At 48.2% G+C, this 24,836-nt stretch overlaps 1 protein-coding gene across 3 annotated transcripts in view; it reads left to right on the forward strand.

Moving 5' to 3' along the window:
* Positions 1–4,660: 4,660 nt before the first annotated feature.
* Positions 4,661–24,836, forward strand: part of TMEM51 (transmembrane protein 51) — a 53,243-nt gene continuing 33,067 nt past the window's right edge. For 2 of the 3 annotated variants that reach the window (XM_033115682.1, XM_033115681.1), the window contains exon 1: positions 5,479–5,998. The gene's annotated coding sequence lies outside the window, so the exon portion shown is untranslated. Of the gene's footprint in view, positions 4,878–5,478; positions 5,999–24,836 lie in introns of those variants that run through there. The other variant, XM_033115683.1, reaches the window with a different exon arrangement.

Below are 24,836 nucleotides of genomic sequence, written 5' to 3' on the forward strand. Positions count from 1 at the left end.
GGGATTCTCTTTGGATCCTTTTGTTGCAAGAAACGGAAACTCATCAGACTAGTTTAAACAAAAAAAAGAAACTCACTGGAAAAAAACAGGACTATTGCTTGGCACTAAGGCTTGGAAAGTTGGCAGCAATCCAGGCAGCTTCTTTCTCTGCTCTCTCTACAGTGGGCTCTCTGGCTTCAGGGTGTTCCAGCCCAGTATGGTGGCCTCCATATACTTGAGGGTTCCCGCTCTAGGTGCCTGCTGGGAGCTTCCAACAGCCATTGACCTCTTCTTCCTGTAGGCAAAGCCTCCATTTGGTTCAGGTGTCTGCACTGACCCCAAGTGACACCAGGTGAATCCTGAGAGTCTAGTCTTGAGGGTCCTTGCCAGTGATATTTTAGGAATAGATATGTGACTCAGTTCCGGCAAGGAATTTTGAAGGAAGTTTACTGGAAGCTTCTGGGAAAGGTTTCATCATTGATGAAACGGGACCTATAGGAAAAGAGAGTGACAGAGCATGGCACCTGAGGGAGTGATGAATAACGAGGCGGAGCAAATCAGAAGGGTCCACCCAATTATGAAGTCCTTGTGTGTCCTTGTCGAGGAGTCTGGACTTGATGCGGACGGCAGTGAAGAACCATTGCCCAGATCTGTTTCACACAGCTAATCGTGCAACATGGAGAGTGGATTCAAGGGAGAGAGCTTGGGAGCAGGACACGTTAGGAAGTAAGGAGGTGAATTGTATCTGATTACGAGCCCAGAGAGGGAGGTTCTATGGAAAGGAATATGGGGTGATAAGGAGATAGAATTGCTGGCTGGCTGTGCTCAGGGGTCTCAAGAACCTGCACCCTAATGCAATGAGGTCCTCACTAGCTCCATTCTGGGCTGTCTGATCTGTCTACACAGGCCCATTACATTAGTAACTCAGGTAGAGATGTATTTCTCAAATGAAAAATTTTTGGGAAATGGGATGAAAATAATTTCGTGTATACTGATGGTCCAACTATCCAATGCACTTTGTACAACATGAGCACAGTTTCTCTGCCACACAGATCTGATTCAGGCTCCAGAGAAGTTGGGCCAGTATGTCACGAGTGATACCTGCATGTAAGACGCATCCCTTCTCGGTGACTAATGGGAAGCATTCCAGATGAAGGCCAAGTTACAAGCACACGTACATATGTGACTTATGGCTGACTTTGGCAAGAGTCACACAGCGAAGACATTGCTCAGAAACTCAAGGGTTTAGAAATGAGCCCTAGTAAAAAGTAAATGGGAAGCGGGGGGTCCCCTGCTCAGAACGGAGCAAAGGAAAAGAGTGTCAGGTGAAGGAAGACTGCAGGAAGAGAGAGGAGACCTGGGGCAGATAAAGGAGGGTGAGTTCCTGGTAGACTAACAGGTGGCTGCTGGCCTCCTTTGCTTTGTTCTTAATTTTTATTATTAATTTAACACATTCTTATTGAGAAAACTTACCTTCCCCTATCTCTCTCTCTCTCTCTCTCTCTCTCTCTCTCTCTCTCACACACACACACACACACACACACACACATATACACACACCTTCTCAATTTCTAAGGTTAACACAATTTCTAAGGTTTGATTCTTCCCACACAATTTCTAGGCATAATCAAATATACAGATGTCTACATTTTTTTAAAAAACCATTTGTGTGGCATCATAATGCTTTGTCCTGTACCTTCCTCAGTGAATGATGCTTCTTGGATATTCTTCCCTGTTGGACAGCTCTACCTCCTTTTTCATGACTGCATAGTATTCCAGCATGTACCTGTACTGTAATTTATTTAGCGTATCTCCTATTGGTGGCACTTGAGTTAGTTGCAATTTTTACCATTATCAATAATCAGCAATGGAAATCCTTGAACACACGTTCGCGAGCCCATGTGTGAGCTCTGCATGATGATATATCCCTATAAGTAGATTTTCCAGCTTCATTTCACTACAGATCAGTGTCTAGTCACTGACTAGAGACAGTCTCATATTTTAAATTAGTCATTTGCCCACTCAGCCAGAACAAATGCTCAGAACAGCATTGTTTCCTCTTAGAATCCAGACTTTCAGAACTGAACAGGCTAATGCCCCCAAACAACTCAAATTTAGATGACATTGGGCCATTTACAAGGCACTTTGTCACATTCTGGCTCACCTGATCCTCATATCGATCCTTCTAAGGAGACGTCATTAGCATCACTGTTTGACAGATGAGGATACAGGCTCAGAGAGGAGCCGACGTCTGCCCAAGGTCACACAGCTCAGAAACCTAAGACAGACAATGAAATCCTGCCTCCTTTCTAAATCCGTGATACATGGTGCCATTTATAAGAAGAGTTTCCTGGTAGACAGCTGAAAAGGCAGTGAAATGAACATCTGCTTACATAGCTGAGTTTGCAGAATGGATTCGTTTCCTGCTGCTATTGTAACAAATTACCACAAACTTCATGGCTTAGAACAACACAAATTTGTTATCTTACAGTTCTAGATGTCAGAAGTCCAGAATTGACCTCCCTGTGCTAAAATTAAGGTTTCAGCAGAGATGTGCTCCTTCTAGATGGTCTAGGGGTGAATCCATTCCTGACCTTTTCCAGCTTCTGGAGGCTGCCCCACACTCCTTGGCTCATGAACCCCCCCCCCCCCGGCCATTGCAGCACTCTGACCTCTGCTCTATTGTCATATCTCCTCTCCAACTCCGACCCTCCTGCCTCCCTCTTATAAGAATCCTTGTGATTATATTAGGTCCACCAGTATAATTCAGGATAACCTCCCCATTTCAAGATCCTTAGCTTCATCACAACTGCAAAGCCTCTTTTGCCATGTAAGGTAACACCTTTGCATGTTCTGGGGTTTAGGATGTGAACATCTAAGGGCAGCCATTTTTCTATCTACTACATGGGGTCTTCAGGACAATGATTAAGAGCAAGGCTTTATCTCGGTTCAAATCCTGGCTCTACAACTTGTTAGAAGATGCAGGTATATAACTTCTCTGAGTTTTAGTTCGCCTCACCTGAAAAACTGGAATAATAGAATATTCCTTCTAAGGCTGTTGTGAGGATCGAATAACACAACGCATGCAGAGCACAGGAAACATGGGGCTTAGTAAATAATAACTGTCACCTTCCTCACTGCCTATTGTGTGAGGAACTTCTGTTCCACCATTCCAGATTTATTTCTTTGGCTCATTTCTCAAGGATATATCTCAGGCCCCTGTCGGCTAACATTTAGTGGGATAAGTTGGCAGTTAAATTAAGTCAGTCTCCTCAATGGGACAAAGAGAACCTGGGAAGATTCAGAGAAAGTAACCATGTAGAAGGAGAGGGCACTGAAGGAGAGCATGACAAGGAGAAACATGATTCCTTTGCTAGCTTCTCAATTTTGCCTGTGGCTCAGTTTTGGCTGAGAATTTCTCCAGCCTCTCCCCAGATTAGCCAGGATAAGCCGGCCTAAAAGGAACACACGGAAGATGATTTTCTGCGATAGACGGGGACAGCCCAGTTGGGTTTACAGCAAAGCGGGGCAAATCTGTAGTTGGATCCTGGCATGGAAAATTCCTGAGGCACTTTGCCTGCAGGTAGAAGCTGGAGCAGCTGTCAAGTGGTCACCCGCAGTCCAGGCCTCTCCACAGCTGGTTTTGCAGAGTGAAATGAAAACCAGATTCTAGTCATATCTGAAAACCACGTGACTGTTTCCCATCACTCCTTTGGAGCCTGGAAGATCCCCAAATTCATCGTCTAAACTTTGCGATGTATATACATGCATCTCAAATGGGAGCATGTTTTCTCAAGTACTGCCTACCCAAGGTGCTCTCCCCATTTGCTAAAAGGTTATTGTTTGGGGCTTTCATTCAGCCAACAAATGTTTATCAAGCACCTGCAGGGGGCCAGACAAAGTGGCGAGGGCACAGGGGTCCCTGTCATCAAGGAGAACAGGAGTTAGACTTATAAAGAATTACATCACTGTGCAGAGAGTGGGACTAACGTGACATCTCTTCCTGAATGGCAAGCAGGGGAAGTAGGGGACCTTTTCTCAGAGAGCTTGTGCAGACTGACAAGGAATTATTCTAGATCAGGGAGAGCACGGGATCTTGAAAGGACCAACTGGGGTCTAACTCTTGATACTTCCCAGCTGTGTGACCTTGAGCAAATTGCCTCACTTTCTTAAGCCTCAGCTTTCTCTTCTGTAAAGTGGGTGTAAGCAATAACCGTCTCAGGGGTTTTTATGAGGATTAAATGAAATGGTGCAAGGGAAGTGGGTAGCAAGCTAGTGATTGGTCCATAGTAAGGATGTATGGAGTAGCAGTTATTGTTATACTCATGGAGACTCATTACTGTTTCCCCAAATGCCGTCCCACCCCCCAAATCACAAGACAGCCCCAAATTTGACCTTTTTGTGAACACCAGGATCCTATTGAACGGTTTCTGTGCAAGTTAAGAAGCAACAATGGGGAAAAATATCCACCTTAGACAACTCTGTAGGTACACACACGTGGAGACTATGTATTTAGTACCCATGTATTTAGCAGTTTGGAATGAACTTGACTGCAATTCCACCAGGGTGTCTAATTTCTGTCCTGGACATGGTCGATTCCCAGTAGGAGGCGCCTTTTGTCCTAAGCTCAATTCTATGACTCTCGTCCAGTTTCCTATTGGCTTTTCTCGGGGTTTGAACTTCAAAGAACTGGACACTCATCCGAGAAGGGGGCCCCGGCTTGACCTCTCTTGGAATTCAAACAGTCTAAGATTGAAAGAGGAGGCGAACTACCTTCTCACTCTGTTTAGAATCTAGGTTTTCGGTTCTTTGGCTGAGACCAACCCGTTCAGTTTGGACGCCAGATCTGCACGGTTTCAGGGCAAACGTTCAAGTAGGGGCCAGAGGCAGAGCCACAGGTAAGAGGCGCCCGCGCCAAGCTCAGGTTCACACCCCCACCCCCACCCCGTCAACAAGGCTTCTTTCAGAAACGCGGGGGCTCTGGGCAGAGGCGGGCCACCTGTCGGTCGCCCCGTTCGGCGAGAGAACAGCAACCGGTGCTTCCTTGAAAAAGTTCTCCGCAAAGCTGGGCATGGACCCCCAACAGGGGAGACTCCGGGGCTGGACGCCCCCATCTCGTGCTCGAGCACCCGATATGGGCTCCACCCCGGCGGAGGCCCAGGCGTGCGAGGCAATGGGCACCGGGGCGGGGGTAGGGAGCTAAGCCAAGGGCATGAGAGGACTCGCTTTTTAAAAACTCGCTTCCCAAACCTCCGCCCAGTCAACCTCTCAGAGCACTCGCCCTGAGCGGTGCAGGCGGGCCCCAGCACCCCGAACCCGCACGAGGGTGGAGGGGGGGCGGCTGCCTCCCCAGGAAGAGAGGGGAGAGGCCGGCGCAGCAGTCGGCCAGGTGAGCGCTCGGCCAGGTGCAGGCGCGGCCGGCGGGCCCGCGGTGCCTTGCCTCTGCCCTTGCGCCTCGCGTGGAGCGAGGGGGGTCTCCAGTGCCACTTAACTCATAAATATCTGGACTCTCCGCCCAAGACTGCCCCACCCCACACCTAATTCCGCGGCCCCTGGCGGGGAGGTGTCAACTCGCTGCGGCAGGGGTAGCGGGTGAACTTGGGCCCAGCGCCCTCGCCCCCGCCCCCACCCAACCCCTGCACTCACTGGCGGACGCCAGGGAGTGGGTGCCCGCCCTCCGCAGCCCGGGGCCGCAGCCGAGGGCCTGGAAGGAGGGTCGACTGGTGGGCGGCGCCTCTCCCGGCCGGAGGCGGCTCCCGGCGGGCACCGCCCTCTGCCTCTCGCCGGCCCGCCAGCCAGCACGCCGGCGCTCAGAGGCCTCGCTTCCTGCGTTCCCATCCTGGTCCCCGAACGGGCAGTGCGCCCTCTCCGCCACCGCTTCCCTCGATCGAGACTCCCCGGAGCTCCCAGCCCCGGCATCCCAGCGCCCCGGAGGAGGCAGTCTGGGGGGGCGGGGTCGTGGAGTCCCCAGCCCCTGGCCGCCGCTGGAACGAGACCGAGCTGGACCCGCACCGCCCGGGTGAGTCTGCGCCGCCGCGCCTTCCGCCCCGCCGCGCCGGGAGGAGCGATTGTTTCTTCCCGGCCGGGCCGGGGAGGGAGTCAAGAGCTGTCTCGGACTGTCTGTCTGTCGGTCCGAGAGCTTCCTGCCGCCGGGAGTACTATGTCCCTCACCCACTGGAGCAGCTCCCCGCCAGTGCGGGACACCCCCGCCTCCCGGGCATGACGCTGGGGCCAGCTGGTCTCGGCCGGGGAAAGGCAGCGGGTCTCCGGGGCCCCCTGTTGGCGGGGACAGGTCCCATCCGCCGGGCGGGTGTCGAACCTTTGGCCTCGACAAAGAGGCACCTTCCACCGGTGCTTGGAGCAGAATTTCCCAGTAGGTCCCCGGAAACCACCCCGGAGCTGCCCGCAAGATCTCCTCTCCCCCATCCCTATTCCTTTCTGGAAATTGAGGCTTTTAGCGATTTAGATTCGCGCGCGCGCGCGTGTGTGTGTGTGTATTACGTGCTACAAGCCAAAGGGTGAAGAATTGGGCGTGAGCAAAGGGGGCTGAAACTCAGTTTCTTCACTGTAAAATGCGAACGATAACGAACTGGGGTGAGGTGGGGCACTCATGCCGAGCACATAGCAAGTACTCGGAATCCAAATCACATCTATAATCTGGGTCCTGAAGGAAGGCATGTGGCCCAGGAGCGCCAATCTGATTAAGAGGGATGGTCACCTTCAGAAAGAAATCTTTCCAACGGATGGGGGAACAGGAAACCTGGACGTCCCTACGTTTTCCCCAGCCCTGCCCCGGCACTTCCTGGCCGGTAGCAGCTATGGGGCACCTGTGCAGCGCTCGGATGAGCCTGTGTGACCTGGGTCAGGTCTTTCTTAGCAGCGCGGGTGGACGCAGGGCTGGGAACCCGGCGCACCCCCAGCAAAGGTGGGCGGGGCCATCGCTGAGTGGGCGGAGCCGGAGCCAGCCCTAGAGGGCCGCGGGAGAAGTATTGCCCTCTAGGCGGGCTTCTTGCTTTCCCTTTGCGGAAGCTTCTCTAGTGGAAGGTAGGCTCTGGGACCTGTGAAGGGCCTTCACAGTTTGGAGACTTGTCGCACAGGATCTCGACCTAAGGGGATAGGGCAAAATGGAATTAGGAAGGAGCCCCTTTTAATCCAAATACCGCCTTCCCCAGCTTGCCAAAGGTACCACCGAGAGTGGGAGAAAAGGCAGAAGAGTGAGGAAGGGGAGGAGGCTGGCTGTGCATCTGTTCCTCATGACTTCCTGAGCTGACAATGATTCTACAATTAGGACCTTTGCGGCATCAGGCATCTCTCAGGGCCAGGCCTGCCCCCAGGGAGCCTCAGAGAGCTCCTAGCCTACTGAGTAGTAAGTGACAGTGTTGCAGAAAGGTGACAATATAATCAGGCTCCACCACTGGCTGGCCATGTGACTCATGGTGGTCAGTCACTTTGCCTATCTGAGCCTTGGTTTCCTCATCTGTAAAATGGGAATGATAACCTCCTAGGGTGAGGTGGGACATTCATGCTTAGCACATAGCAAGTACTCTAGGAAGTTCTGTTAGAGAGCTTAGGGGAGAACAGAAGAAAAATAACTCAGGCTGAGGCGTGCCAAGAGGTCCTGCTAAGAAAGGAATGTTAGAATATTAAACAGTGAATTGGAGTCCCTCAGAAGAATGGGGAGGAAGGGTGCCTGGGCATATGGAACAGTATAAGCGAAAGCATGGAAGTATGAAGGGCATAGAATATGCTGGGCAGGGGTACTCAGGTAGTAATGGATGGGAAGGGTAAAGGTAGTGGAGGGTATGGAATGAGCTGGACTGTATAGGCAGTGCCAGGTCCCTGCAGGAGAGACTGGATCTTGTAGATATCTTGGAACCATTCCACAGATACTAGTTGAGTGCCTTCTGTATACCAGGCACTGTTCTAAGTGCTCTGTATGCATCAAACAAGAAAGGAAGGAAAGAAGGAAGGAAGGAAGGAAGAAAGGAAGAAAAGAAAAATTCCATTCAGGTTCTTTAAGCAGGGGAGTCATTTGATCCTAGGGATATGTTAGGTAGATAATTCTGGCTGGGTGGATGTTGAACAGAAGTTTGAAGAAGTCTGCTAGGAGAGAGAAGACTGGCCTGGGAGTTGGGGGCGGTGGGAATGAAAAAGGGGGGCTGGGTTAGAGCACCACACAGGAGGCGGAGATTAACATGTGGTCCTAACATGTACCCAGTGGTGAAGGGTGAGATTTGTGGATTCGGTGTGAGGTCCAAACTACCAGCCTGTCTTCTACCAGACAGAGGTGGCAAGTGCCTGGGACCTTGGCAGGGCCCCAGCCCCTCCAGCTGTGGCTTTCAGGCTCTCTGGCTCCAGAAGTCACAAGGTCCAGGAGTTTCTCTATATGAGTAATGGCAGAACAGGAGGCAGAGCCAGCAACCTGTCTCCTGTCGACATTTGCTGTGCTCCTTTGGGGGTGCTCCTGTTTTACTGGGTCACAGTTCTGGTAAATGTTCATTCCCTCCCTCCACGGGGCTGGCAGTAAAGCCCTCATAACTCTCAGGCTGGAAGAGATCTTTGGCTCTGGGCTTCTCTTCCCCCAGCTCCCAAATAAGGTGGAATTTGAGGGACTGAGAAGAGTTCTCCTTTAGTGCCTGGAAAGTTCCAGAAGCTCAGATGCCTTCTGATGGGGGACATGGTGAAGAGTCTGCTCTGGCTACTGGATTTTGCTTTCACTTTTGTTGTGTCTGCTCTGAAGCTTGGAGGAGTCCTTGCAATCGACAGCTTTAAGAGTTTCCTTCTCCATGTTATAAGTCTCCCTTTGCCTGGAGGTGGACCGCACATAGCTTTTCGCCTGCCACACGAGGACCCTAGGATGTCTCAGGTGGAGGAGACCACTCTTATTTGACAAAGGAAACTCAGAGAGGGGAAGGCACTTGCCTGGAGGTGGACCGCACATAGCTTTTCGCCTGCCACACGAGGACCCTAGGATGTCTCAGGTGGAGGAGACCACTCTTATTTGACAAAGGAAACTCAGAGAGGGGAAGGCACTTGCCTGGAGGTGGACCGCACATAGCTTTTCGCCTGCCACACGAGGACCCTAGGATGTCTCAGGTGGAGGAGACCACTCTTATTTGACAAAGGAAACTCAGAGAGGGGAAGGCACTTGCCTGGAGGTGGACCGCACATAGCTTTTCGCCTGCCACACGAGGACCCTAGGATGTCTCAGGTGGAGGAGACCACTCTTATTTGACAAAGGAAACTCAGAGAGGGGAAGGCACTTGCCCAAGGGCACACAGCAAGTCAGCAGCAGAACCAGGACTGGCACCCAGCCCTCCTAGCCCCTCTAGGGTCGTCTGCATTATCCCAAGAGGCCTGGCTACATTCAGGTTAGAGTCTTGTTTTAGGCCCAGTTTAGTCCAGGTTTGGTGGTTCTCAATATCTCAGCCTTGCCGGCCTCTTCTTAGAGTCTTGCTCCTCCCCAGCCTGACAGGTGGCCCAGCTTCTCCTGGCAATGTTTTTTCCCCTCTCTTCTCCTGGATTGAGACCTTGGTGCACCAGCTGCCCCTCCTGGGAGCTCTGGGCTCCCCAAAGAAACAGGTCACTTGTTTGGTTTCTCTCTCTGCGTCAGGCCAGAGTGCCCTGCTTCCTCCCAGACAGCCCCAAGACACAGGCCAGAGGTGGCTCTCTCAGGGTCTCCACTGAGCTCGCTCTCTCCCTGAGCTCTCCCTCTCTCTGCGGCCTCAGGCTGATTCTCTATTCCTCCCTCCCCTGAGCCCCAACCTGTATCTCAGGATTGCTGGGTTGGCCCTTGCCTGTCCAGTATTGTTTACTTGGGCCGAGCAGCCGGAAGTCTCCTTATTCTCTTTTGCCCTAGATTTATCAGACGTAGCAGCCCTTAAACCTGAATGGTTATCCCTTTAGCTCTTAGAACATGGAGCCAGAAGGGACCTTAGCCATGAGAAAGTCCAATCTGCTTATTTTATAAATGGGGAAACCGAGGCCCAGGGAAGGGAAGAGAAGGGAAAGGAAGGAAAAAGAAGGGAAGGGAAGGGAGGGAAGGAAAGGGGCTTGCCTGAGATCAGAGCCAGGACTAGAACCCAAGTTTCCCGATTCTGTCTTCAATGATTTTGAGGCTGATTCTTGGAAAAAGGAAACAAAAACCCAGAGCACTCTCCCCTCCAGGAGCCCTTTCTCCCTACAGTCCACAATGCCAGGTATTTGGGGGCATCCACAGTGACATGCCGCAAAGGAATAAACGCTGAGACCCCTGGAAGTCAACGGGTGCACATCAAGGATTATATATCTTGACATTTTCAGTTTCTGTCCATTCAAGCTGGCATTAACGCCAGGGAGTAAGTGAGGGATTAAACTTATTTGCTGCTCCTTAGTCATACTTTATAACGTGCCTCTGCCTCTGGATGGACAGGCTTTTAAAGTTGTTTCATCCCCAGATTATAAAAGAAGTGCATGTTCATTGCAGAAAACTTGAAAGGAAAACGTCACGATATGCTGGCAGCCACTGTTGATATTGTGATGTTTTATTCAGGTTTTTTTGTTCGCTTGCTTGCTTGCTCTATTTTGTATCCTGGCTTTCAGTTCCTCATCAGTTATGCATTTTGCCCGTGTGACAGTTTTGTACACTGGCTCTGATGTACCGGTCTCACGTGCTTCTCCCATCTGATGGCTGAAAGGTATTCAGGAGGCCAGCTTTCTGTGTTGGCTCCCTCAGAACACGCCCGTGGCCAAAATCCTGTAACACTGTGCAAATTATTCACCCCCGTGGGACTTAGGAGGCCATTTCTCTGCTTCGCCGTGGGTTCTTGGAAAAGGACTATGTTTATAAAATCCAAAGCAAAATCGCTTCTCAGTGAGTCTCTTAGAAATGGAAGAGGTCAGCTATCCGGGTGGGATGGGTGGAACGCAAAGATTATACATGGGGAGGGAGAAAGCTTCATTTCTTCTGAGTTTTTGCTGTGTTGGTTTCAACCCAGCCAGGTGTCATCACCCCTTGCCCCACATCTCCCTGAGATTAGGCATTGGTGCTAAGTGCAGGTTCCTAGGGGGGAAAAAAAATGTATACACACACACACACACACACACACACACATTTGACTTGCTTGTCTCTAAACCCTGCCTCTCGGAGTGCAGGTGTTTCAGTGGCAAACACGTGCAGAAAACTTGTTACCTATTCCTGTGGTGAGATCTGTCACTCCACCTTGGGGACCGTATCCCCTGGCACCTCTCATCCCCTAACAGGATCCCAGCTTTCTGAAAGCCATGTAAACTGTCAATACTAGAAGCCATCTTGGCGGTTCCATAGGCTAATGTTTGCAGATTGTGAGCAGCGACTTCATGGTGGGCTTTTAAGTCAGTTAAGTGGTCTTCCGCTGGCTTTTAAAAAGTGAAATAGAAGAAAGTAGTCTTGAACACAGAATGCATTTCCTGTTAGGAGAAGTATTCTCTAGTAAACCTTTCATCTCAGTTATGTGTACGTGGGGGTCTGCACTGGTTACCAGATAAACATATTTCCAGCAGCGTGGTGGGATCCTTAAGCAGCACTACTTAGGCACACTTGTGTTTAATTCTGTGATCCTGGGGAACTTGGGGGTCCTTTGACGGGTCCCAGAAGCTACTCAGGTTTGCCAGGACAGGACTGAGTGGTGGGAGGCAGGGCCAGCTGGAAGGAAGCCCTGCTTACAAATGTTCCAGACGTCAGGGGTGCGAAAGATCCTTTTAAAAAGATTCTGCAACTTTAAAAATAAAACAAAACAGCAAGTTGGAAACTGCTGCTACGCTAGCCACCTCAGTTCTCAGAAGGAGAAATTGGGGCCAGAAAACAGACAGGACAGGACCTGTGCGAGCAGGTGGGCTCTCAGGCCTCACGTTGATGAGAGTCTCCAAATGTTGGCCTTTGATATGTCCTCAAAAAGAGGTCTGCAGTCAGTATCAGACAGAGCTATTGGCCCAAACCACACGCTCACAAGGCAGCCTCAGTCCCCTGCAGCCTACACTCATACGTGCACTAGGAATTAATATTTATCATAAAGCCTGTAACTTTCATGCCAGCCACCCACCTTATATGGCCACAGTGCACACAAAAAATGCATGTGTTCAATGCCAGCATTTAAAACACATCACAGAGCTGGGAAGCCCATTTTGACATTTCTTCTTCTTTTGAACATCCTCAGAGCTTCACTAATGGAAACATCCCAGAGGCCCAAGGTCACTCAGCAAATCCTGGCAGATCCAGGACGAGAACTCACCTCAGTGGGCAAGTGCCTTTTTTTTTTTTTTAAGATTGTGGTCTCAAGTGATGTACAATTCTGGATGTCTCCAGAAGGACCTGCTATTTCTTCTCTTCAAGATGGAGAACCAGGTGGTCCTAATTCCTGGTGAATTTTATATCTTTGCCACTTTTTTCATTTTACATCTGGTTTTGGAGAGAGAAAGACAGAGGATTTGCTCACCTTTTCCTTGTCCTGTGTTTTCCCCACAGCCACTGGCCCGACTTGTGTTGCTTAGGATGTGGGCATGCTTTGCTAACACTCACACTTTCAGACCCCAACTATTACGGCTTCATTAGCTGCAGTTTGGAGCTAGCAATTATGGATTGGAGTTGCCTCTGGGTAATTGTTTTCAAACAGTGACAGATTCAAATTATACTATAGAGGCGAAGTCATCTTTGGCTCTCCACAGACTGTCACTTGAAACCAATGTGCTAATAGTACGGTGTGCCAGTCACTGAGCCGGAAGTGAACTGGAGAGGGCCAGCTCCTGCCCTAGATGGAGTGGATTGTCCCTGGGGAGACTGACGTGAAGGGGCCATCACAATACAGCTGGCAGTGATGGGAAAGCGCTGGAGCACAAAGGAGGAGGTTTAACCCAAACTGAGAGTCAAGGAAGGAGCTTCAGAAAGAGTAAGGTCTAGGCTGCAATCTCAGGTCTGCACAGAAGAAGGTGCCACCGGCTGGCAGGGCCACCAGCCTGTGCAAAGGCCCAGAGGTGTAAAATGGCTTAATTCACACAGGCTGATATTAGATGTGAAGGGCAGGGGTGGGAGAAAGATAATTTCTTCTTAAAAGTCATTTTGGAAACGAGACTCCTTCATTCAAACAACATTCACTGAGTTCTCTCTATAGGTCTGGGTTTCTGGGTTTTAAGGGGAAACAGTCCATCACAGAGACAGAGGACCTGCTCTCATAGAGCTTATGCCTTACAGGGCAGGTAGAGGAGTCTGTAAGCACACAGGTAGCATAACAAACTGATAACCAAATCACGCACCGAGCTAAAATCTTTGTCAATTCTGCATGGCCTGCAGGATCCAATCTAGGCTGAGCTCTTGGCTTTCCAAGCTCTGAAGCCTGGACTCTTTAGAGTTCAGATTCAGCTTACCTTTCCAGACCCTTCCCTTCTGCCCCAACCCCTTCCCTCACCCAATGCCTGGTGATCAGGAACCAGGAACCACGTCCCACCTCCACCGCCCTCCTCCGCCCACCCATCCACCGTGAACTTTGGTGGCTTTTTTTCCCCTTTCTATTCCTCCTGCTTTTCTGCCTAGACTCTTCTCTATTCTAGTCACAACCTTAAAAAAAAAAAGAAAGAAACTTTTTATTTTGAAGTAATTTTACATTTATAGAAAAGTTGCAAAAGGAGAGCAGAGGCCCTGTTAGCATCTTAGATAACTATGGTATACATATGAAAACTAAGAAATTCAGATTACTACTAAGTAAACGACACACTTTATTTGGATGTCACCATTTTTCTCACTGCCATGTTCCTGCTCCAGGATCCAATCCAACGTGCTATAATGGCCTTTAGGTGTCATGTCTCCATCTCTACTGAGCTGTGACAGTTTCTCAGTCTTTCCTTGAGTTTTGTGGCCTTGAAAGTTTTAAAGAGTACTGGTCAGTAGTTTATAGAATGTCCCCCAATTTGGGTTTGTCTGCTGTCCTCTCATGATTAGACATCATGGGGTTTGGAGTTTTAGGAAAGAATACTGCAGAGATAAGTGTCCTCGTTGCACCATGTCGGGATACACATGATATTAGCATGACGTAAGTTAGGTCACAAAACCATATTGCAGTAAGATCTCCTGTTTGTAGAAAAACGTATGTTTGTTTACAAAGTGCACAAGAAACGTCTGAACAGCATCATAGATATTATCAGTAGTTCATGGGTGGTAGGATAATTCGGTGATTTAAAATTTTTCTGTTAATCTAGATTTACACATTTTTGTTTAATAAACAAGCAGTGTTTTTATAGTAACAAGAGAAAATTAAAAAAAAAATTTTTTTTTTTAATCTCATTGGGTTGTTGTAGATTCCGCAAGGGTTACTACTAGGTAAGTTGCTTTGTGAGTTGTAGAGGGCTTTGCAAATATTAGCCAGTATTCCAGGTGGTTCTTTTACGATTCTAACTTGGAACATCTGGGCCTCTTTTCCTAGGCTTAGGAAGCTGAGATAGGGGCCAGGCACACCCACAGCAGCTCGCTCGTCTACAACTGTAAAAACTACCTGTTATGGGTAGAATTTGTGTCCCCCCCACTGCTCCCCCCAAATTAATATGTGGAAGTCCTAACCCTCAGTGTGATGGTCGCAGGAGGCAGGATCTTTGGGAGGTATTTAGGTTTAGATTAGGTCCTCAGAACGAGATTATCACAATGGGATTTGTGCCCTTAAAAAAGAGGAAGAAAGAGAGAGAGATCGCTAAGGAAAGGCCGTATGAGGACACAGTGAGAAGGCGGCCCTCTGTAAGCCAGCCACCTGGCTCTCACCAGACACCAAATCTGCTGGCACCTTGATCTTGAGCTTCCAGCCTCCAGAACCATGAGAAATAAATGTCTATTGTCTAAGCCCACCCCCCACCCCCCGCCACCAGTCTATGGTATTTTGTTATAGCAGCCTGAGCTGACTAAGACACCACCCTCCCAGCACTATATATAGATACGTGTGTATATATGTGTGTGTGTGTGTGTATTTGAATTTACAAACAGTAAAATTCAGCGTTTTTCATGTACAGTTAGGGTTTTGACAAACACTACAATTGTATAACCCCCACCGTAATCAGGATACAGAACGGTTTCATCATCCCCCCAAAATTCCCTCATGCCGCCCCATTTGTAGTCAACCCCTCTCCCACCCCGGTCCTTAGCAACCACTGATGTTTGCTGCCCATATATTTTGTTCCAGGATGTCAAGTAAATGGAATCATACAGTATGAAGCCTTTTGAGTCTGGCTTCCTTTACGAAGCTTAATGCATTATTGCATTTATTCCGTGGTACGAGTGTCCCACACTATTTATCCCTTCACCTGCTGAAAGGTGTTGGAGTATTTTTCTAGTTTTTGGTGATGATGACTAAAGCCGTTGTAAACATTCACATCAGGTCTTAGGATGAGTATGTTTTTTATTCCTCTTAGGCAAATACCCAGGAGTGGGACCACTGGGTTTCTATGGAGAATTATGTTTATCTTTATAGGAAATGGCCAAGCATGGAAAGTTTCATGCTAATGAGCCAGGGAGGGGAGGGCAGAAGGGGTGGCTTCTTGTTGAGCACCTACTGTGTGCCTTCCACAGAGCCAGGGGCTTTACCCAGGTGGCCTCATGTAATCCTCACTGCAGCACAGGAAGTAACAGGCCCTTTACAGAGGACCCCCAGAAAGGGCGATTTCATGTGATTGGACCTAATAAATGCAGAGCTTCCCTCTTTGAATTTGGAGGGGGTATGTGGTGGGGGGCTCTTTAGCCTCTACTACGTGTCCTCGCCCTCTACGCATCCCAGCATTGTTCTAGCATTTACACCTCTTTGTGACCTTCAGCCTGGCTCAGTCAATTTGCTTGAGTGTACACTCCTGAAACTTCCATAAGAAGGTTTGGCCGCTTCTCACCCCCCAACACGACGGCTGTGTAGGGACCTAATGAGATGTTAATAACCCCCTCCCCTCCGATTTGGAACTTTAATGACCTATGTTGTACACCAAGCAGAAGCAATTTGTCATCTCTCCTTGAGTGATGTTTTGCCTTTCCCAGATGACGTGTGTTCAACTCTCCATAGTAAGTGGAACTTTTCCCCGTGGGTGACCTCCCCCTTCCCCACATCACGGGAATGGAAGGTAACAATGTGTTGTATACAGTTCTTAAAGTAACTTTTTATTAACTCTCTTCTTTTAACTAGAAAATTAGCTTCATTGGAACTTTTTTTTTACACATAGCAAAAAACAGTATAAAAGAATACGCAATGAAAAAAATGCAAATCTCCCTCTCACCACCAACTACCCCCCTCAGTACATTTTCCCAGAGATAACTATGCTTCCAGAAATTTCCATGCAGATATGATGATGATGATGCTTTTTTAAAAGTGTATTATTTTTTTATCAACTGCCTCTCTTTTTTGATTGATTTTTTTTTATTAGTTTCAGGTGTACAGAACAACATAGTGATTAGTAGACATTTATATACCTCACAAAGTGATTAATCCCAATGAGTCTGTTAGGTTGGTGTGAAAGTAATTGTGGTTTTTGCAATTATTATTATCTTTTTTTAAGATTTTATTGGGGAAAGGGAACAGGACTTTATTGGGGAACAGTGTGTACTTCCAGGCCTTTTTTCCAAGTCAAGTTGTTGTCCTTTCAATCTTAGTTGTGGAGGGCGCAGCTCAGCTCCAGGTCCAGTTGCCGTTTCTAGTTGCAGGGGGCGCAGCCCACCATCCCTTGTGGGACTTGAGGAATCGAACTGGCAATCGAACTGTGGGACTTGAGGAATCTCAACTTGTGGTTGAGAGCCCGTGCTCCAACCAGCTGAGCCATCCGGGAGGCAGCTCAGCTCAAAGTGCCGTGTTCAATCTTAGTTGCAGGAGGAGGAGCCCACCATACCTTGCGGGACTCCAGGAGTTGAAACGGCAACCTTGTGCTTGAGAGCCCACTGGCCCATGTGGGAATTGAACCAGCAGCCTTCGGAGTTAGGAGCACGGAGCTCCAACCACCTGAGCCACAGGGCCAGCCTGCAATTATTTTTAACCTTTTAAACCGCAATTACTTTTGCACCAACCTAATATTACCCATCTGACACTGTATATAATTATTAGAATATCATTGATTATATTCCCTAGGCTGTACTATATATCCCTGTGACTATTTTTTTTAATTAGTGGTTAGATATTTATGTAATTTAAGAAGTGATCCCCCAATAAGTCTAATACCCATCTGACTTTATACTTAGTTTTTACAATACTATTGACTATATTTCCCATCCTGTACTTTACATCCCTGCGACTTTTGTAACTGTCAATTTGTACTTCTTAATCCCTTAGCTTTTCTCACCCAGCCTCCCAACCGCCCTCCCATCTGGCAACCATCTGTTTGTTCTCAGTATCTGTGGGTCTGTTTCTGTTTTGTCTGTTCGTTTATTTTGTTCTTTGGATTCCACATATACAATGATGCTTTTAAATGCTGCATTTAGTTATTCTCCTGCTAATCGAGGCAATAAAGCATTACAGTTGTCAGGATCGTTATGAAAATGTTGGGTAGTGTTAAGCTTATGTCACTGTCCTCAGATTGACTTTAAGGACCCAGTAACCACCTGAAATTGTGTCAAACTTTCCATTTCTGGATTTTTCTGTGGAAGGTCAGTAGTTTTCATAAGATCCTCAAAGGTCCAAGGGCAAAAAAGAACCATGATTCATAGGTATGAGAGAAACAACCTCTTACAGACAAAGGGCAGATAAGTGTGTAATTAGCCCAGGGGTACAAGTTCTGAATTTCCGGATCACTGGTCCTTATTTTTGTGGTTGGAAGCTGATGGAGCCGTTTAGTGAACAGTTTTATCTCAGCCTAAAGGGAACTGTGCCTGGCTGAGCCAACAAAGACGGAGTTAATGGAGTTCTTCAACCCTGCATGTTTCTACTGACTCATCGCGTGTGGGGAAGTATGTCGGCAGCTTTAGAACTCATGTATGCTCTTGCCCAGGCTGAAGTTGCCCAGTTGCTGGCAACTTCTCATGGAGACAAATTTGCTTCCTGCAAAAGGGTTTCAGGCTGAAAATACTCAAAAAGAGATTAGGAAAATTCGTGGGAGGCAGAGACATATCTGGTTAGTGGTGAAAGTCACAGATGTTTGGGGAAATATTCTCCATGGGGTCAATGTCCTTGATGGAGTTGAGGGAGAGAGAAATATCCAGGCCTTCCTGTCACCCCTGTCTTGGGCTGGCCCTGGAGGAGGCAGATCCTGGGCTGCTGTGAGAGAGTCTGAGCTTCCAAGTTATTTCTAATATTGGTTTAAGTTTACATAACAATTGTGCCAGGCCCTAAGCATTTTGCATATGTTAACTCATAGATATTCTTAACAGTTCTGTGACTTGAGGAAACCCAGGTAACTCTGTAAAACAACCCCCACGTCTCTAGGGCTTAAGATATGTACATCAAAATTACAATTTAATGTGTTGGGTGGGGAAGGTGGGGTCTCTGCTCCACATAGTCTTTCAGGGACCCAGGCTTCTTTCATCTTTAGCACTGTGGTTTCCAACGCTTGGTGAGCTATAATAATAACACCATGCACAGCTAGTACGTGGTAGAGTTGGGATTTGAACTCGGGCAGTCTGGTTTCAGAGTCTGTATTCTTAACCACTACACTATGGTGAAAAATGAGAGTGCTGAGTTTTAACCAGATTTACCTGGTAGGTAACCTCAGAACTGGGAAGTACGGAGATAACTTGGGATTCTGGAGAACATTTGCTTCTCATTGCCAAGGAATCAAGCTCTTCTTTCTAAGGCATGAGATGGGTAAATCTGAGAGACATTTTGACTTTATCTTCAGCACATAAAAAGGAAAGCCTTTCCCTCCACAAGTTTGCACCTGAAATAAATGTGCACCAGCTATGTTGCTGCCGGGCACTTGGTTCTTTCTGCCACAAATATCCCTCCAAAGATGATTGACACATTGCTGCTTGTTGTAGGGAGGGGTTTTGCTAAATTTCAGCACCCTGGTTAAACTGTTTTTCTCTAGTTGAAATGTCTACTTGTGGAAATAACCCAAATGTCCAACATAAAGGCCTGGAAATAGACTGTCACACATCCATGAGGTGGAATACCACATGGCCATTCAAAATGGTGATAATGGAGAAGACTGAAAGACAAAGAAAGATGGTCTTAATCTATACATGTAAGAAGGCAGATTACAGCGCTGGCCCATTTTTCAATTTTAAAAAAGGTACAAAGAATTTTAAAAATTCAAGTATTTACTATTTTTAAATTTCCTACGGAGAAATATGTATCCCTTTGTATTAAAGTAAACAGATTTAAGTTCAAGTACTGACCCTAATGACCAATTGCTTAATTTCTCCAAATGGGGAGAACAGTTTTAAGATTTTGTGAAGATTAATGAACAACCTGTAAAAAGTACTTAGCACACAGATGCTCAGTAAGTTTTTAGGTGCTGTTACTATCGTGATTTTTTTTTTTCTAATCTTTCCATTCTGCTAAGCCAGCTCCAAATCCAAACCACCCATTTCTGATAGCCCATGGAGCTCTGTCTCAGAAAGCCTGGGGTTAGGGACCCTGAGTCAGCCAGCCTCTGTCCCCGCCCCTTCCCTTCAGGGCAGGGTAAAACTGAGACTGGGAACCTGCTTTTAATTGTGGACCAAGGGGTCCTGACTCCCGCACAAAGAAAGTACTCAGTGTTCTGGGTGTAATGGCATATGAGTTACAAGCATGGATTCTGGAGTCAGACTGCCTGGATATCCACATCCGTTAAATGGGGAGAATAATATTGCCACCCTCGTAGGATTGGGGTGAGGATGTAATGGCACCATGCTTGTGACACCTTTGCATGATGTCTCAATAAATGCTAATTGTTATAGATATAATGTCTGGCCTCAGAAATTCGCGTAACATAAAACTAACCGTTTAAAAGTGAACAATCCAGTGGCAGTTTTCACATGCACGGTGTGGTGCAACCACCACCTCTGTCTACTTCCAAAACTTTTTCATCAACCCCCCAAAAAACCCCATACCCATTAAGCAGTTACTCCCCACTCCCTTTTCTTCACACCCCTGGCAACTACTAATCTGCTTTCTGGATATTTTACATAAATGGACTCATACAATGTGTGATCTTTTGTACGTGGCTCCTGGCTAATTAATTATTTTAACCATTTTTAAATGTGCTATTCAGTGGCGTTAAGCACATTCATAATGTTGTACAACCATCACATCTCTTTTTTTCTAGAACTTTTTCCTCATCCCAAACAGAAAGGGAGGAAGGCTTTTTAAATGCCGACTTGAGTGGTTCTTAAACTTCAGCACATGTTAGAAACTCCCAGAGGGTTTATTAAAACAGATTGGTGGACCCTCCTCCGGAATTTCTGATTCAGTCGGTCTGGGGTGGAGCCCGAGAATTTTTGCATTTCTCACAAGCTCCCAGCCATACAGATGCTGTTGGTCAGGGACCACTTTTGGAGAACTGCTGCTGGAGACTGAAAGGTCTGCTGGAGAGAGTGGACAATAATCTCATTCAGGGCGAACCAGGGAAACCGAGCCACTATGACCGGTGGGAAAGGGGATTTATTATAAGAATTAGATCTGACACAGTTATGGGGGTGGAAGGCAGAGGTGAAGGAGAAAGGGGGTCTGATGGACCAGAGACCATGTCCACCTGAGAAGCCAGGAGGTCCAGCCACCAAAGTAGGACCACGGGGAGGCGAGTGATTTTAAGCACAGCCATTGCCTAGTGGGTGCCTGGTGGGGGTCCTGGGGTCACTGTTGGTCAGCAGGACCAGCAGTGAGGAGGAAGAGCTGGACACAGACCGAAGGACTGCAGGCCAGGCTTGACTCTGCTGGACTCCATGGTATCTGCCCGTCACCACATCTGTGATGACTCGGAAGTGTAATGGCTGGTGCTATACTCCCACCTCCCAAATTCCCAGCATACTACTTTTTATTTTTAGCCAATTCTAACCTAGAACCAGGGTCATACTGTGACTTACAAGAGATATATATTTGGCCTTCTTCCCTGTTTCTGGCACAGAACTCCTAAAACGCTTGGAATTTTCTAAGTGATAAGAGTGATAAAGATATCTTTTGTTACATGAATGAAGTGGTTTTTGGAAAGCATCTAAGGATGGGAGCCGGTCATCAGGAAACCCAAGCATGTGACTCTGACTTCTGGGAAGGGGAGAGGGGCTGGAGGTCGAATCAGTCACCAGTGGCCAGTGATCCAGTCAGCCATGACTGTGTAATAAAGCCTCCACAAAAACCCAAAAGGCTAGCTTGTTGCCCCCTTTTTGGATAGCGTTCATGTTGGGGAACCAGAATGCTTCCACGTACCACCGTGCGGGGGCCCCAAGCTCTGCGAGGACAGAAGTTCCTTTGTTCCAGACCTCGCCCTATCTATCTCGTCATCTAGCTCTTGATTCATATCCTTTACTATCCTTGGTGATAAACCGGTAACATAGTGAGTAAATGGGTTTTCCTGAGTTCTGTCAGCTGTTCCAGCAAATTAATCGAACCCAAGGAGGGGGCCATGGGAACCTGCGGTTTACAGTCAGTCAGAGGCACAGGTAACATCCTGGACTTGCGCTTGGCATCTGAAGTGGAGGACGGTCTTGTAGGACTGCGCCTTTTACCTGTGGAATCCGATTCCGTCTCCGCGTAGATGGTGTCAGAATTGAGTTGAATTCTTGGATACCCTGCTGGAGTCCAAGAATTGCTTGTTGGTGTGGGGAAGCCTCCACACACACGTTGGAATTGGGTCTAGGAACCCTTTCCAACCAGACAGGGAGGGGGATTCTGGGAAAAGCAGTTCCAACGTAACCAAGCTAACACAGCGTCAACTGCCAGAACAGATCAACCCTTGCCGTGGCGCTACCTTCCTGAGCCCACAGGTGCTTTGGGTGGTTCAGCTTGGGTTCCCCAGCTCTCCTGGCAGGACCGTCCGTCTGGCACAGATGTGGTCTACCCCAGCAATCCTGGGCTTAGATCATCAGTCAGCTGGATGAGTCCCCTTTAGGGAACTTATTACAACCAGAGAATCACAGGCCTCAGCCAGGCCTGCTGAGTCAGACTCCAGCAGTGGGAGCCAGGAAACTGGAGTTTGAACACGTTCTCTAGTTGATTCAAATACCCAACTGAGTTTGGAACTCCTGACACATGGAACAGAAAGTGGGCTCTGGGGCCAGGCAAGCTTGGGTTAGAATTCTGGTTCTGTACTGAATAGCTGTGTGATCCTGGGCGAGTGACTTACCCTTGCTGATCCAATACTGTTTACTCATCTATAAAATGAACATAAGGCCCACCTTCCCCTTGGAGGGTTGTGGGGACTCAGTGACATAGTGTGTACCGAACTTCTGGTGTAAAATAATTGTGTTAGTTAATATATTTAATAATCGTGCACACATGTCTGGGGAATGGCCGATGGTCCCAAAGTCTTCCCTTCCTTCTTAGGAATCTGGACCTCAGCCTGACCATATTACACAGACTGTCTTCCTGACATCATGAAAACTACACCTGCTTTACCTGTGTCTCAGTTCACACTCCAGGCATGGTTTCATCGAAATACCAGTTGCTTGCTTCTTCTTTAGGCAAATTTCACAAATGCCATCTTAAAAAAAAAAAAAAAAAAATTCCCTCAAGACTATTTCACTTCCAGGCCTTGCTTTATCTCAAAACTCTCTTTCCTCCACCTGGAATCTTTGAAGTTTTCGCCACACACTGAACATTTTCATAACTGCCTTTCCTTTTGCGTCTGTCATTTTGACACTCGGTGGGTTGTTGTGGTCTGCATGGTAGAGCAAACTACTTTTCCAAGAAAGCAAGTTGGAAGGTTTTGTGATGCCTGCTGTTCAGTGGATCAAAGCAGTGCCTCCTGGGCCAGGCTATCGGACAAATGGAGCCCTGACTTTGACGTGTGCTTTTAAAGAAGCTGTTATTCCCAAAGCAAGCAAAAACAGCAGTAAGGAAAACAACGGGTTTTGCATTTCAGCTGCAAGGGGGGAAGGGGAAGGGAAATATGATTTTCATGGTGAGGAATCAGAGAGGGGGCCTTTTGAGATCAGCTGTCAGCTTTAGGCAAAGGCTCAGAGGCAGGCATGCATGGGCACAGTTCCACAGGCTTCGCTGATGTGATCTCACCATTGTGCTATACCAGACAACTCTGAGATTTGTTTCATCCCGGAGGCCTCTCGAATCATTTGTTGCGATTTCCCCATCTCGCTAATGGTCAGGCGGCTGCCATAACAAATCCCATAGACTGCGCGGTTTAAACAACAGAAACTTGTTTTCTCACAGTTCTGGAGTCCGGGAAGTCCAAGGTCAAGGTTCCAGCATGGTCAGGTTCTGGTGAGGGCTCTCTTCCTCGCTTGCAATCAGCCAGGCCTGATAATTAGGAGGGAGACAGATGGGGGCGGGGGGGTGGGGGGCAAGAAGAATCACTGAAAAGAAAGGCTGTGTGAAGGGAGAAGACACAAGTCGGGGACCAACTGAAAGGGGAAGTGAAGAGGGGTTGCAAATGCTGAAAAGAGGCAGCAGGTGATGTGAAGGAGAGAGTCTGGCAAGACGTTGAGACATCAGGCAGTGGTGGGGATTGTGACAAAGTGGAAGGCAGGCCCCTTCCGTGGGGCACAGCTATGATTCAGCACCGGCTGCTTGTGACATGCGAGAATGTGGGCCAAGGTTTATCAAATGTTCAAGTTTTATGTATGAGATCACCCAGGTTCTCAACACTGGAAACCACTCCATATTATATAAAATAAACACCACGCCACAGGCCAAATAAGATATGTCCACAGGCCAGATACAGCCCTTGGGCTTCCAGTTTGAGACCTGGGAGTGTGTTATGTGTTGTGGGGGTAGGAGAAGTGGGCGGAGAATGCCCAAGATCTCTGAGATTTCAAGCCCCAGGTCACTGGGAGAATGCTGTGCCCTCCCACTGCCATCGGGAAGTCTGGGGGAGAAGAGGGTGTGTGGACAGAAGGAGGTGGGCAGTCGAAGGTGTTGACGTGATATGGATGGTCATGTGACTAAGGAGGATACAGACTGATAAAAACAGCTCCTTCTGGGGAAACAGCTGAATTGTCAAAGGGTTGGGTAGAGACTGGAGGGAGGGCCTGTGGGTGTGGTTACTTGGTGATGGGTACGGCAGTGGCCTCTCCGGAGCCCTCTCCCAGAGTGCTTCTGTAGGGGGTTTGTTCTGTTTAAGGTTTGGGGTTTTTGTTGTTGTTTTTGTTTCTGTGTTTTGTTTTACTTAAGATTACCTGATTTGCATCCCGGTAGGTGGCAAACTTGAGAACACTGGAGTTAGCCTTAGAAACACAGGTCCCAATCCTGCTGTGCCTCCTTGTTGTCAGGGACCTTGGGCAGCGTCCCTCCTGGCCCTCCCTTCCCTGCGTCTCTGTCACATGTGGGTAAGAATGCTCCCTCCCCAGGGTTCCTGCTCCACACACACACACACACACACACACACACACGATTGTTAAAATTGCCGTCTGAAGGCACCCCTCACTCCTGCAGTACCCTGGCCTCCTTTTCCCAAAACGAGGGGCTCAGGTGGAATGAACTCAGCATCCTTCCTGGTTCCATTCATCCCTCCTGGGCCTCGTGGATCCCACCCAGAAGTCCCCTCAAAACCTGAGTGCACTTTGGCTGCAGGGAAAAGGCAGAGGAGGAATCTTCCAGGCAATGCAGGCTGCTCTTGCCCAGACACCTAGAGCCACAGCACACCCTAACATCCCAGAAGAACCTCCTTTCACCACCAAGGAACTCTCGGCCCTCTGAGGAGGGGTCCCGAAGAATGGTAATCAGCCACCTCCCTGGTCACGGGAGCCAGAGAACGTCCTGAGGCCCTGGACACCTGTTTGGGTGTAGTTTTGTCTGATACGGGTCCTGTCC

This window comes from Rhinolophus ferrumequinum, chromosome 9 (genome assembly GCF_004115265.2).
Source record: "Rhinolophus ferrumequinum isolate MPI-CBG mRhiFer1 chromosome 9, mRhiFer1_v1.p, whole genome shotgun sequence".
NCBI lineage: Eukaryota > Metazoa > Chordata > Mammalia > Chiroptera > Rhinolophidae > Rhinolophus > Rhinolophus ferrumequinum.